Source organism: Pectinophora gossypiella, chromosome 14 (assembly GCF_024362695.1).
Source record: "Pectinophora gossypiella chromosome 14, ilPecGoss1.1, whole genome shotgun sequence".
In the NCBI taxonomy this organism is placed as follows: Eukaryota; Metazoa; Arthropoda; class Insecta; order Lepidoptera; family Gelechiidae; genus Pectinophora; species Pectinophora gossypiella.
In genome coordinates, this window is record NC_065417.1 from 11,520,511 (window position 1) to 11,536,180 (window position 15,670).

Consider the following 15,670-nt stretch of genomic DNA (forward strand, 5'->3'; position numbering starts at 1 on the left):
CGTAGGCTTACAAGTAATATATCGTTACCTTATAGTGAAAATCACGTTAACACCTTATCGAAAAATGACATTCGGATGTCATTTTTGGTAACAGAACCTCGCAATAAAGTTCCAGGTAAAACCCAATCCAGGTAAAAGATTGTGGTCTGAATTTTTCTATCTATCTTTCTACTCAGCCTGTGTCCACCCACTGCTGGGTATAGGCCTCCTCTCTTTCACGTCATCTTATCCGTTCCTGTGCAAGTCTCATCCATTACTTTCCGGCGTACCTCACAATGTCATCTGGCCGCCGAACCCATGGCCACCTTTCAGTAACAGCCTTAGTCCATCTAAATGATTACTCGGAATGATTTTTTTTTCAAACGCTCCATTGTAAATGTAATTAAGTGAATTATTACTTACATAATCATCGTCATCATTCATTACTTACATATACCAACCTAATTAATATTTATCTGTGCTTCACATCGTGTAACTGTTTTCGTCAACTTTTTTATATTTTGTCTTTTTCCCTTTGTTATCACAGTTGTTAAGGTTTCACAATCTGGTATAATACCTTACACACTATTTTATTATTATCCTCTATTATGATTGTTAACTGTTGTGTTCGTCTTTTAAATCATCATCTCCCTAGCATTATCCCGCTTTTTCACAGGGTCCGCTTACCTAACCTGAAGATTTGACAGGTCCGGTTTTTTACAGAAGCGACTGCTTGTCTGACCTTCCAACCCGTGAAAGGAAAATCAGCCTAATATAGGTTACGCTACGTTAGTGGTCACATACCTCCGAAAATGCATTTTTGGGAATGTGGGTTTCCTCAATGTTTTCCTTCACCGCTGAGCACGTGATAATTATTTATGATCCAAACATGAATTTGAAAACGAATTCGACAATCATTCGTTCAGGCCTATGCTGTGTGTGTGTGTGGTGTGCTCGTCTTTTATAATAAATAACAAAAAAATGAAAGAAATCGAGGTTTTGTGGAAGAAAATCGCAACAAAATGTGATTTTTCAAAAATGTGCTGACTTGGTTTTGACTATAAGGCAACGATATGCAAATGGTGTGGTGGAAGTGTTAGGACAATAGCCATTTACCAGAGCTTTCAAGTACCCGAACGTCTCCCACTCGGCTTAACGACTATTGACATGAGGCTATCATGAGATAATAATTGGGAAACCCATAAGAACAATAGCGCTCCACTCAACTATTGAACGCATGAGTATAGAGAACTCTACATAGCATCCAAAAACAGTTAGATTTCTATCGAAGAAAACAAATAAATATAATTCGCAGAAATCGGCTGACAACATGTCATCTAAATGGCCAGTAGTTGCCACTCGTTACCATACTTGTTATAGCAAACAAGATAAAGATAAAAGCAAAACGTCGTTAGGGTTACAAATAGATTCTTTTGCCATTTTATAGCTATCATATCCAAGCAGGCGATAAGTGCACTCCTCTATAACGAATGATATTGCCCATTAAACATTTCAATACAAATTATCTCTGAAGATGCAACAACTACGAACAAAACGCATGTAGCATCCAATTTCACGGCTACTAAATAAAATTAACATCGAACTGACAGAGTAACAAAGCGTCCTCGATAATTCGCACAGAACGAGCTAAGCGAACGCCACACACCCATTAATCAAACGTCCTCATATCCTACGCGCAACAATATTTTAATGAAAATATAAATTGCGATCATACAAGCGAATTCAATTCAGTTAATATGCAATAATTGGCATAAGCACCGGCTGAATTAGACGCTGCTCGACACAACGTGCAATCAAGAAAGAATGGGCCGTTTAGCATTTCTCTTAGAGCGCAATTACAATTCAATTTTATGTGAGGCACTAAACGTGTGCAATAAGAGGAGGCTATCATTGTAGTTAAGGATGATCGCTCGTTCTGTGGCTGGCGTGTGATTAAAGCGAGATTTGTTGTGGGTCGCTGGGCCGTCAGCCGGCAGACGGGTGAGTGACGCGAATGTGATGACTATGTCATTCACCTCGCTGGGAAAATCAGCAAAATAAACAAGGCTCAAATTGGAGGATGACCGTAACGGGACGTGGTCGGAGCACTAGCGTCTGCGATAAGATTCGACTCCGGCTCGCGCCTATTGAGGGTCGTTACGAGACGCTGGCGCGAGATGATCGATAATAATGGTAATTTCGCCTGGAACACGTGTAGCATCGGTCGTTCGTCGGTGCGATCGCGATCGCCGCATACCTACCCTATTAGGACGTGCAAAAGGCAGTCTCGATGACAGAATTGGCTTGCACGCTCCTCGACCCTTGGGAATTTTGTAGCTTTGTTTATACAACGAGATAGGGAAATCGTCTGCTGTTTGTTATGATTCGGACGTTTATAGCAACATTTAGATTACATAAATGTAAAGTAACCTTCAATATTGTACATGGAAGGATAATGTACGATTAAAGGTTCCTGCTCTTCCTGGTAGAGGCCGGGTGAGTTAAGAGACGCTTCAATGGAGGTAGACTTTCAATCAAGTTAAGAAAGGCTGCCGGACGCCCTTTATGTGGAAGCACCACAGATACGCATTGTGAGTGACGCGGAGGCTTACAGCAAGTATTTATGTGACGGCGAGCCAACCCGCGGTCCCATAATGGCAACACAATATCACAATACGGGCATAGATTTATGCTCGGGCGCAACGCGTTCCCGCACGCGGAAATCCCATAGTTATTTACCGGTTGCGAGTTAAGTGCGGCAGATTTATCGGTGCGCGCCTGCGCGCTAGCGACGATCTCGTTTCCGTGCGTCCCGTCCGCGTCGAGCAAGTGCACTATGATATATACCATCCTGTGCAAGCTATGATACCACTATATCACCGCTCACCTCGGGGAAATTTTACCTAGGTCGCTAGACGTTACGAAAGCAGAGCCGCTGCTCTCATTTTAACTTACACTGGTCGGGTTGGTGTTTCACAGAGGAAACATATTTCAAAAGCACGTGCAAGATAAATATTGTATTTATTTATTTATTTGAATATGTATACCAACAGTACACATATTATTGTAAAGTTATAAAATTCAAGACTAAGTTGATTTTTGTATATGTGTCCTAATTACAAATAAACACGGCATTCGCAATTACAACAACATAACGTATATATCTAAGTATTATTATATAGGTATAAATAAATATATCCATAAGACACACAACATGACAAGGCTTATGAAAGACCGTCTCGTCTTTCAGCGCAGGTAAAAAAGTGCCTATTTCAAATCCCTACACTGACGTCCATAAAGGATGTTGTACAAAACATCAGTGTTATTACGGCCCGTGTGAAATTACACTCGGTCATTTGTCAAGAGGAAGGAGGCGCTAGACTTTGTGTTCCACGGTTATTAATTTCATTAGCCCACTCTTAATCAAACGCGGCGCGGTGGGTGTGAACGAGGCCCGACTTGCCTGTAATAATATTAGTATCAATGAACATTGCTATTTGTTACCAGACTACAAGACTTATTTCCACCTGCCTTGGGATTGACTTTGACTGGTAATCTTGGGTTTTTGTGCCAGTACTACTTTGTTTTGATGTGACACTAATTGACTTTAGTGCAGAAAAAGTATTTACACACAGATTTCATATTGATAAATGTCAACTTTATCCATACTTATCATCATTAATATTTTTATTCTTATTATTATTAGTCAGCTATTATTGCATTTTAAGCGATAGAATAGTTTACTTCCCTAGCATTATCCCGTTTTTCACAGGGTCCGCTTACCTAACCTGACGATTTGACAGGTCCAGTTACTACAGAAGTGACTGCCTGTCTGACTTTCCTAACCGCGAAGGGAAAACCAGCCCAATACATGTTAGGTCACATTTCGAAAATGCGAAATTTCTCGGGAATGTGGGTTTCCTCACGATGTTTTCCTTCACCGCTGAGCACGTGATAATCATTTATAATCCAAACATGAATTCGAAAACTAATTCGGCAATCATTGGTCTCTCAAATCATCTCAAAGTGAGAGGCAAGCGTTCTACCAACTGGGCCACCACGGCTCTCGGGAAATATAAATCTAGGGGAAGGCTGGCCAAAGTGAATACCCCGGGCAAAGCGAATACTCCCCACTACTCCTAAAATATTAGATGTTAATTCAACACACCACTACTGTTACGTCGGGCCATCTTGGATTAATACGCGGCAAACATAGAAACGAGAGGCCGCGTCGTGTCCCTTCCGCGGAGTGGAGATTTGTGTTTTCGTAAATAAAAGATTGATTTTAAGCGGTAAGTACATTGATTAATTCTCCTATATTACTAGTTCTTGATTATTAGGAATGTCTTAATTCAGTAGCATACCAAAGTAGATTTTTATGGTATATTTAACAGAAAGTCAGAATTATTAGTTTTTGCATGAAATGTGTTAAGCTCAAAATTTACCTAGTGGGGCAAAGTGAGTAGGGCAAAGTGGATACCATATCCACTGATGACTTATTATCTAAAAAGGTGTTTTACTTGTTTCAGATTATGAATAAATATAAAAAAAAACTGTTTTCACCGATGATTAGGAAAATATATACAAAAGAAGACGGTAAATTAATTGAAAATTGGATTCGATGTGACATTTGTCAACAATGGTGTCACGAAGATTGTTCTGCTTTTGATGGCACATAAGGGTATACCTGTGACAATTGCCAATCTTAATTTTATAATTTTATGGTCAATAAAAGTTATTTGTTTCAGTTAATCAAAGTTATTTCTATATTTTCAGAGTCTGATTATGGGTATTCACTTTGCCCAAGTGCGGTATCCGCTTTACCCGGGGTACCGGGCAAAGCGAATACAATCGTACTTTTTTTTATTTTAACTGCAGTTGATTATTGTTTAAATATTCTTGGTTACTGATATTCGTATTTGTAAGAGCAATAAATAAAGATTGATTTGTGATAATTATTTTGTTTTTGTATTGTAAATCTTTTCTGCTATAACCTTAAATACCTTAAGGTATCCACTATGCCCGGCCTTCCCCTACAGATCTTAAATTAGAACTATAGATGTCAGCCAAAATATTACAGATACGAGTATTCAGCCAAAAGGCCAGATTTACCCATCACCACCCACCTTCCAATTTGAGCAGGAGGCAGTCTGGGCTCATAACACGAGCCCATACGTCATGTAGACGGGCAGAGTCTCAATTGTCCAGATTGGCATAATGACACGCGCCCGGAGCCCCGGCTAACTTATGACCACATTACCGTGACATGCTTGACGCATGACCAATTATTACATACAATCTCTTACGCGTAAAATATGAATAAGGTGCCTTGCGACCATTAATCTAACTACGCGTTATGAAACTCTGGAGTCGGGAGCTAGCTTGAAGTTTGGATTGTTTGTTATTGTTTCAAATGTGCCTGTTTAAAGTGTCTTAAAAATGAAGGTCAGTTTATACAGGTTTTTTCATGATAATGAACTTCATACACCTTACTGTTTTAGAAACTAAGGTCACCGGTACAAAAAAAATATTATAGAACAGGCGAAAACAGAAGGAAATTTTAAAAGCAGAGACCATTCAATATCAGTACTCATAATCTCACTTTTAAAGAACATTGAAACTAAATACAAAAATGAATCCAATTCAATGACACCGGAATAAAACTTTGTAATAAAAATGACGCACAACCAAACCCACAAGCGAAAGCTCGTATGTAATATCGTATGTAGAATGTTAGTCACTTTGAAGGGAAGATAATGTTGCCGGTAAATAAATTCTAGACACGCCATGTCGGGAAACAAATGAACCAGCTAAGGGAGAAATATTGCAAAAACACTTTAAAATATTACCAACATTGTTAGAGTAACATGAGATTGTAACTACCTCTTCGTAATAATGCGAGGAGTAATATTTTGAAGGGTTTGACGTTGTAGGCATCGAGCACAATATACTTATATTGAAGCAGTATTTTGGGGAGTATTACGTCATTTTTATATTCACATCAATATCATCATAATGGTCAAACAAACTCTATAATTTTCAATTTGAAATCGACGAATTCGTCTTCAAGTCCAATTCTAAAACGCCAATTTTCGCCAAAGCCCCTAAGTCCCAATAGATTGCGAAGATTGGTTATCTAAGGCCATCTTAAGTTTTCATCCATCCCAACTCAAGGGTTCGGGAAACAATCAGGCAAGCCACAACCCTCGGATGGCCAATCAGCTGAAACAAATGACGACCATTTGTCCATATCCGTCGTGTCCGTTGACGAGGTATGGCCAGGAATTCTTTTTGAATATATTACGGAACATCGTTATTTGTCTATGCATTCCCATACAGATAAGACGTTGAAGTATTGAACGCACTTTGCAAAGTTATGGTGCTCATTTTCTTGTTAATATACTGCAAAAGTATAGTTTGACGAGTTTTTCTGCTGCAACAACTTCGTATCTGCGCGCTTGGAAAAGCCAGCGGTATTAATAGGTACATACTAATAATCATAACGACTAATTCAGCACAATTATCAGTGATTATATAGATAACATTCTACAATAGCTTCGATGCGCTCTGATCTGTCGAAATACGGAAACCAGTGTTGTGACGTTCATTAGCATAGTTATGTATCAGTCGAGATTAGGCCGATCGATTCTGTTCTATCTAACAATACTTTTTATGGATACTTCAATTACCCGATAAATTCTACAAGCAATAATTTTAAGCGAAAAATAAATCATAGAACCCAAACAAAACATAACAACTGCACCGATCTAAATGTTTCTCTACCGGCTAAGCCAACAAACACTGTCTAGTGTTGCTACTTGAAGATTTCCATAACATTGTCCGGTAAGTAGTGGAACCGTATCTCCATCAGTATAATGACGATTAATGCGCCGGGCTGACCAATAGCAACGGTACGGCGGTAAGTTACGCGCGCATGCGGGGCCCATAGACAAAATATTGTCACACTTTTTTTTTATTCATGCAGTAGGCTAAGACAATATAGACTGTAGGAATGGTAAGTAGAGATTGCTTTTAGTTAGAGTATATTCCTTATTCTATGGTTAGAGGCAAATCTGGAATAGGTATGAACATTACCTAAAACAGTAATATTACTATTTAAAATTCCACACTTACTTATACGCGCAAATGCTGCTTATTAAAAATGCAACATTCGCGATTTTATTAATGTGGCCTTTTTAGCTTCCGATGCCAATAAAGCAACCAAGCCGATGCTTTTGAAAGGCCAAATGACATGTTTATCTTGCTATATAAAACCACATTCCAAATCACTGATAAAAGTTAAATTAAAATTGTCTGATAAATGGATTAGAATACGCTGGAAAATGTGTCTATTAAAATTTATGGAATACAGTAGATTTTGCTCTCATACTAATTACAAAATAACTACCTTTTCGGGCAATGGATTTTACTTTGATTTGATGTAAGTGGCTTACTCACATATCACCGTTCCTCATGTGTGCGTGAATCGTAACTTATCACACCAGTTGTATATGCCTGTAGTGTGTCCATAGTGATATTGTCGTTGGTGGACAGTGGACACGGCTGTAATCCGACAAGCTGGGATGTTAATTAATGGACATTACTTAAACCGATTAGCCAGTGTGGACCGCCCGCGCGAGGCTTGTGCAAGATACGGATAATAGGCCTAGAATCCAGTGTATTGTTAGGTATTATTTGTACTGTTTTTATCGTTAGTTTCATGCGCGGTGAAGTTGGTTAAGTTAGAGACGAATCTTAGAATAAGTCTTGACTTATTCGAGCATCTTTGCTGGATTTTAATAAAGCAATATTACACGGCTCACGATACATTCTACAGATCCAATATCAAGGGTCACGCAAGTTGGCTTCAGACAGGTGGCTCCGTATGGTACGTACATTATGATGTACCAAAAAGACGATCACTTGCTAGTCGAAACTACGCTAAACATTTACACAGGTAAACAAACTCCGGAACGCCCGAAAGCTACCTAGTGCAGAAACCTAGTAAATAGGTAGTTAAAAACATACCAGCTAGTTGCCCGATAATCGACTGCATATCGATTAATAATCTATTATTTAAAAGATAGTATCTTTTTTAAATAATATTGCTAGGGTCGCGTTTGAAACGTTTAGTGGTATATCCAGAACATAAGGATGAAATGTCTGCCGACGCCTAGTTGCCCGTAGATGGAATGGAGTGGGTGGAATTAACTCGTGAAATTCCTGTGCACACTTACCGAAGTGTATCCTATAAAAGACCGACAGACAGGCTACCCTTCGTCTGTAGTGTAGACTTTGGAGTCGATACTAACGATAGAAGTTTCGATAATCGATTATTTGGCAACAGTAATACTAGCTGAATATATCTAACGACAGATACGAATGGTGGAAACAAATTCAGAGGCCCGACCTCAAATCAAACGGGAAGTGGCACGGACACAGAAGAGTCTGCTAACCCTTAGAGACAGTTACCGTTTCCCATACGAAGTTCGACCAACGTGTTAGTCTAGTCTTTCGAATATTGGGTCCGGGTCTCGGTATATCACGATTTGGACTAGTTTACTTTCCTTGCTAATTCTCTTAGCATTAGGAATTAAATTAACACTACCAGAGCAACCTCTTCGATTTATCTTTAGACGTATGCTAGTATTGGTAAGTTGTTTTTTTTTGTCGCTTTTTTAGGCCACTACAGAACTTCCAAAGTAAGTTTATCTGCGGAATGTTTTAATAGACAGCTTTTCTTTTCAGCTTTTATGACCTACTTGACAATAAAAAGTTGAAACAAACTTGTGCCCAACGAGAAGTATCATCTGAGACCATCAACACATTAGGCTGTTAACACACGAGCTAATCGGTCATAGCATACCTAATACCGTACAACAACGCGTCGGCCTATAATCTACCACAGCCTGTACACTCCATACAAAAATCTCGTTCTTACAGTGCACCGCTTAACCCCGAGATAGACAGTCTGCGCGCGCATCCTTACTCCTTAATGGATAAATAGATTTAGACTTAAGTGGGCATCGTGGGGGTGAGGCAAATCAAGCTCGCATTGGTGCGGGACGGAGAATGCCCTTTCTTTTTTATGTGGTACTAACTTTTACCCGCGGGTTCGCTCGCGTTAAATTCGGGGTAACACGGTATTTAAAACTGCGAAATGTCCCATATACCATTTCACCCCCTCTTTGAGGGGTAGGGGGCAGATTTCTAAATAAAATATGCACGTTTTTTTTGGGAGTCACATTTGTGCATCACAAATATTTTTTTGCTTTCTACCTTGAAAACTGTGGATTGCTCCATACAAACTTCCACCCACCATTTTAGGGAAGTGGGGGGTTAGAATGAGACAAAAACAGCCAATGTCAGTCTCCATCCCTTCAACTATCTCCACTTAAAAAATCACCGTTCCGTTTCGCCGTGATAGACGGACAAACAAACAGACACACACATACACTTTCTCATTTATAATATTAGTATAGATTGTTTATTCTGTGCCACTACCCGTCGTGACAAATCGCTGGATTACTATGACCAGTCCATTTGTTATACTTATTAGTCCACTTGGTTTCTGGGTTTATTGGGTTTATCCCATAAACTCTCCTAAGAAGATTACACCCAGAGGGTTGAACCCATTAATAACCTATCGCCCTCCAAGTTTCCAAACTTATAACTTCATAAACATTTATTAGGCGTTAACAGATTATAAGTCCACAACCTTTGGGTAAGATTCCCATTTAAAGTTTCCTAATGTTCAATAATTCAATTACGTAGATCGTAAGTAGGTTAGTATGAATAATTATTTTGATTATAAAATATTTTAATACCATTATCCTAATTAATTTCCAACATTTAGTTGCTTCAAATTTATAAGATGCCTCGTTTAGACGTTATGCTCTTTCAATAGATATAAAATTAATAATATTGACAATAATTTACCAGTATACGCGACAAGCGACAATTATATTATAAATTACTGTCCTACAATGTTTGCATTGTGCAGTATTAAGGCTATTATATTCTAATTAGGTAAATCTAACGTTTAGTGTTGTTTCATAAGATGCCTCGTTTAGACCTAAGGCCTTTCGATGGATGTATTAATAAAGATGATCATTATTTTAAGATTATACGTGACAAATGGCATATTAAATAATAAATAGTTATTCTACAATTTTTGCATACAGTATTAACAACATTCGAGATTATATGCACAGGTTCACACAAAAACCCACTCGAACCCGCAAAACTCACCGAAACCACACACTGGACACTTCATACAAAACACCTTGTTTTACAGACAATACACATTGATCTTATCATAAACGCGCAACTGTGTGTGTGACGTCCGAAACCCATACGATTGAAGACTATAGTACGATCGGGGGGGGGGGGTGGGGGGGGGGGTGAGGTAAACCTAGCTCAGCCGCTGGTGGGGAGCGGAGAGTTGCCTTTCTATACGTAGTATTATTCCTTCTTCTATGCCGAAACCGTAAAATAATGTGACAGTGGCCCCGATTCCTGAAGACATCTCCTAATTTTATTTTAAGTCATACGTGTCATTTCCTTATCCGCCGAAAAGGAAAGGGACGAATGATTGACAACTGTTAATTTTAAAATGAATACGGCCAAATAAAATAGCCATCTCACTCATATGCAACCCGTTTGACGTGTGCTGTCAACTAATTTTGTCAGGTTATTGGAAAATATAAAACTTTGGACGGGCTTTTTAAATTTCTGTCTAAAATTGATGTTGACATATATTATTTATATTACCCGTCCCTTTATTTTTCGGCGATCCGTCTAAAGGTGGCACCACAACGCCGGCGGCCCGACTGACCAGTACAAATAGCAGACATTCGTCTAGCTCTTCTCCTATTTCAATCCGGACACTAGGAAAGCTCCGTACGATTTCTTAACACCGTAATGAGGGTAGGAAGGGTTTAAGTATGAATGCTTGTGTAATACGTTTACTTTGAATTGCTTTAGGTTAAGCCGTGTAGGTCCTGAATGTGGGGAAGGATGAAATAATTCTGACTAAAGGAAAAATAAAGTAAGTAAATTGCAATCAATAGTTTTCTAATGTATTGAAAAATAAAGCAAGTCGAATCGCTATTGAATTAAAAAGCTCATTCCAAATACTATGCTACTTATCAGTCACTGGCCCCGATTCCTGCAGACACCGCCTAATTATATTTTAATTTATATCCGTCAGTTTCATATCCGTCGAAAAGGAAAGGGACGGATGATTCACAGCTCTTAATTTTAGGAAGAAAGAGTAAATGAATGAATAACCCGAGCGAATCAAAAAGGTACGTCACTGGTATGCAATACGTTTGACATGCTGTCTACTAACTGTGTCGGGTTATTGACTGATGTAAAATTTTTAGACGGTTGTTTTAGATTTGTGCTTAAAATTGACGTGTGTTCCATAAATTTTATGCTTGTCGATTACCCGTCCCTTTCCTTTTCGGCGGATAAGAAAATGACAGATATAACTTAAAATAAAATTAGATGGTATTTACAGGAATTAGCACCACTGGCAGTCATTGCTAAACAATAATATGGAACTGCCAGTTTTCAATTCAATTTTGTCTCCAGAACAACTTCACGATTTCTCGAGTTCTTTGGGAGACTCTCGACTTGGAGAAATCTCGAACGCAAACCCTAAAGACGAGCAACAAGCGCGATCTGTACCATAAACCCCGCTAACCTCTCCTAATGCCTTCGGGCACCAAAACTAGAACCGTTCTCGATAAAACGATCCATATCAGACTAGTTCCACCACACTAATACGTAATACAAACCATTTAATTAAAGGTTACTATCTCGCAATTAATAGTGCTCATCTTTTAAAACATTCCTCATTCGTAATCTTAATAACAAATCTACGGTACAAATTTTCTCATCGGCCTATTACAAATAGTATCGGGATTCAATTAGCTGCGATTCCAAAGGCATTAATTGGAGTGGCTGAGAACTAGGGAAGTATAAGATAAGGAGAACATGGTATATGTAATTTATACAATGTATTAATAATGGGAGATTCTGTTTTAGAATTAAAAATTAAAATAGTTCTCAAAACTCGTTAGATGGCGCTTAACCAACTAAGATGCCACGAATTAATAAGAGATTGATTTATTTTTCCCTGTTACTTGTTTTTTTTTCCAGAATGTAATTATTGTGACATATACGTACGTTTTGTTTTGTTTTCAAAATTTCATCGAAAAAAAAAATTAATAATTAACGTTTCGTTCCTTGCAGTAACGTACCAAGCCCAGCGCCATCTCCCCAGCAGCTAGGAAAAAATTAAAACTACAATACATGTGGGACAAAATAAAGAGTTAAAATGTACTGACATATAAACACTACTTATAACTAATCTGGTGAACTAAACGCCCCCTTACCTTACTAACGGAAATACTGCATCTCTGACTAATTCTAACAAGCATTAGGTGATCATCTAGTACTACAGTTGAAACTAATCTTAAAAAAACAAAGTCCATATTTAAATTTTCATAAGATTTGTTTTGAAAGAAAGACAGAAAGAAAAAAGAAACGATTTGGTTGAGTTATTCGAATACCTCCTCTCGTTGTAAATCAATCCGTTTAAGTTTACCCAAAGCAGCCCCGGCGTTTCGCACGCGGATTCCAGAAATAGGACGCGGTCTTGGCAATGTATGTTCTTATAGTTTACTATGTAGAGTTGGCAAAAGATTAACATTGTTCATAATATCGCACCGGCAGATAGCCCTCTAGATATGGGGGTGTGGCTGCAGGCGGAGTCGCGGCTAACGTATAGCTAGACGCGGCAAATAAACAATATACACGCCGTCTCACATATTGAAAGCAGATATAAATTTAATTTCGAAATGGGTACAGTACACATTCGATTAATGAATGCGAGTTGTACGCTAAATTCTCGAGAATTTACAACTCGATGTTTTCTTATTGGGTTTATTTACCCTCACTTTTTTCTTACGCGTGACTTCGTAGTGTCTCTGCACTGCATTGAATCGAGCTCCAAACCACTGAATTCGACTTTGTGAGTTGGAATCATGTGGTTTCTAGGATATGTGCCCGTGCCCGGTTAATGGCAATAGGCTTATCATTACATGGGATTTAAACAGCTGGCGAGAAGTAGGTGTACCCATATACCATACACTCTGCCTCCCCTTTAGCGATACAGGTTTATTTATGTTTATTTGGGATAACAACAGCTTAATCTAAATGTTTTACAATGTTACTTACTAAACCATAGCCAATAACAGCTATCCTCGAATTACTACTTAAATAAAGGAGTTTGATGCTATATTTGTGTTATTCTACAGATTGAGGGTAGTTTTCACTTGTGCCCAGTTGCGGGACGTATGAGCTGTCTCAGCTGTTAAACGCATCACACGTGCTGCCATTTTCGTGTAACAAAAACGCCCCGCAGTTTACGAAACAGTTTCAACTAAATTGAAAATCATTTCAGAAACCCCCGTTACACGGAGCACCGTAGAAGCGTGAGTGAAACTTGTTTTTTGCGTCACTCTTCAAACAAAACACTACGGGAACGAAACCGCAAAATAACTTCACCTTTAATATACAAAGCGATATTGCAGTACAACATACGAAACAAGCGAGCCGCAGAGTGCAGTATAAAGAAGCGCGGGCGCATCACGACTAGACCTCTCAATTTCTAAAACAAAGCCGCACCAATCGATTAGGTATTCCACTCGTGGCTACCGTTACATGGCACTGGGGATAGGCCTTACTACTTGTTACAGCGGAATTCGCTGCGCAAGACATTTTGCAAAATGATGGCTCAATCATGCGGCACATTAAAGCGTGCGAGTGAAATTCGAAACATGACTCTTGTCTATTAAAAACATATTTTAAAGTCCTTAACCTGCTTTATTTCTGGTAGTAGAGTGCTTCAGTAAGCTTGTTACAGTGATATGGAAATTAAATGGTAGAAATACAATTTAAAATTACAACTCGATCTAGGGTTTGTAATATTATGATTATGAACCGACTCGTTTTTGTAACTATAATAATTTAAGAAAAGTTTTCGAATATTTTATTTACAGACATTAAATAGGTTGCAGTAGGCTGGCAGTAGGCGTCCCGTATCGCTTTCCAATAAGGTCGATACGATATTCGAGCTAGTTAGTTTAGTACCCTTTTCAGATTCATTTCAGATGCATTTCATAAAATATATTAAGTTGTTATTATTAAGAAGTTGTGTAATGTTTAAACCTAAAAAAGTTTGTATCATTGGGATAAACAAACAAATGTACGAAAATATACTTACGAAAAAGACTTACGATGCGGTTTTGAGTGCAAGTTAGAGTTGTAAGTACGTATATACCGCAATCTGATTCAGGATGTTTTAAAGAAAGGCCAGGCTAAGAGTACTAAACCCGCGAGCATGCACTAATTATTTGATGAGAGTCTAGGAAGCGAAGATGGCGTATCATGATCGTATCGGAATCCCAACGTCAACAGTCAATGGTCTCTGCCTACCCCAACGGGAAATAGACGTGATCTTATGTCACAAACAACGGTCAATTTCACCGCGCCATTGCACTTGTTAATAGCGTTATCAATAGAAATGGCAATAATAATTCGGCCGCTGCATGCCGGGTGGAGTCAAGTGGTTAATATAAGTCACGTCAAGGCCAGAGTGAACAGGGACCTTCTGGGCGAGCTTGCTCCATCTTAAGCCTCGTCTATGCCTTCGGGCAAGGCTGGGGCCAACAGCAAACCCATCAAAGGTAAAAAAAAGTCAAAAAAGATCGCTCCGTAAGGAGTCGGTTAGTTTCACCTTCACCTTCGCTTTGCTGGCAACGATCTGGATTAGATAATCAAAACAAACTTGGATGACTCAAACGTACGTCAGACATAGCAAATTGCTATCAATAGACACATCAATATCTAGAGATCAATCATCAAATCAAGCTTCTTTATTTTTGACGTCGACGTAGCCTTAGCGATTCTCTATTTGTACTGTTAGACAGAAAAGAATCGATCGACCTAGGGGGTTAAAATGGCCACATCAAAACAATTCATCTAAGAAAGCAATTTGACATTTGCGCAATGCAAACAAATGTCAAATAGTAATATTGCTTTTTTAGATGAATTGATTCTATGTGGCCTTTTTAACCCCCTTAATCTCGACTGATACTTCACTATGGTAATGAGCGTCACAACACTAGCTTACGTACTTTGACAGATCTAATTCTTACAAAATGTTACCTTTATTGAAATATCACTTTATAATCATTGTTCTAAACTAGTCGTTCTTTTTAATAGTATGTACAACAAGTAAGCAATCCATAGTAAGTTCGAAAATAAATAATAATTTTCTTCTTTCTCTTAAAGACGTGTTTCGCGAATTGCTAAGGACCCATCGAACGTAAGACAAATTCTTTGCATCACAGAATGACCGTAACTTACCTTTGTAACCCATTGTCTATCTTTGGAGTTTCTTAAAGATAACAACATAACATAAGCTCACGACTATATCCCAATTGGGGTAGTCAGAGGTACATCCATCGCAAGATGAACTAAGTATCCACACGTTACCGAGCTTTCTGTTAGACCAACGTTGTAGCTGGTCTACCGTATCGCCGTTTCGGAAAGATAGGTCAGAAATAAGACAAGAAATGACACCAAATAGCAATTCATAGTAGGAGCAACAACGTGA

General features: G+C 38.6%; 1 protein-coding gene across 2 annotated transcripts in view; it reads right to left on the bottom strand.

Annotated features, from left to right (window-relative positions):
* LOC126372772 (protein N-terminal asparagine amidohydrolase) overlaps nucleotides 1-15,670 on the bottom strand; it is a 127,744-nt gene that overhangs the window by 80,555 nt on the left and 31,519 nt on the right. The gene's annotated exons all lie outside the window — the stretch shown is intronic.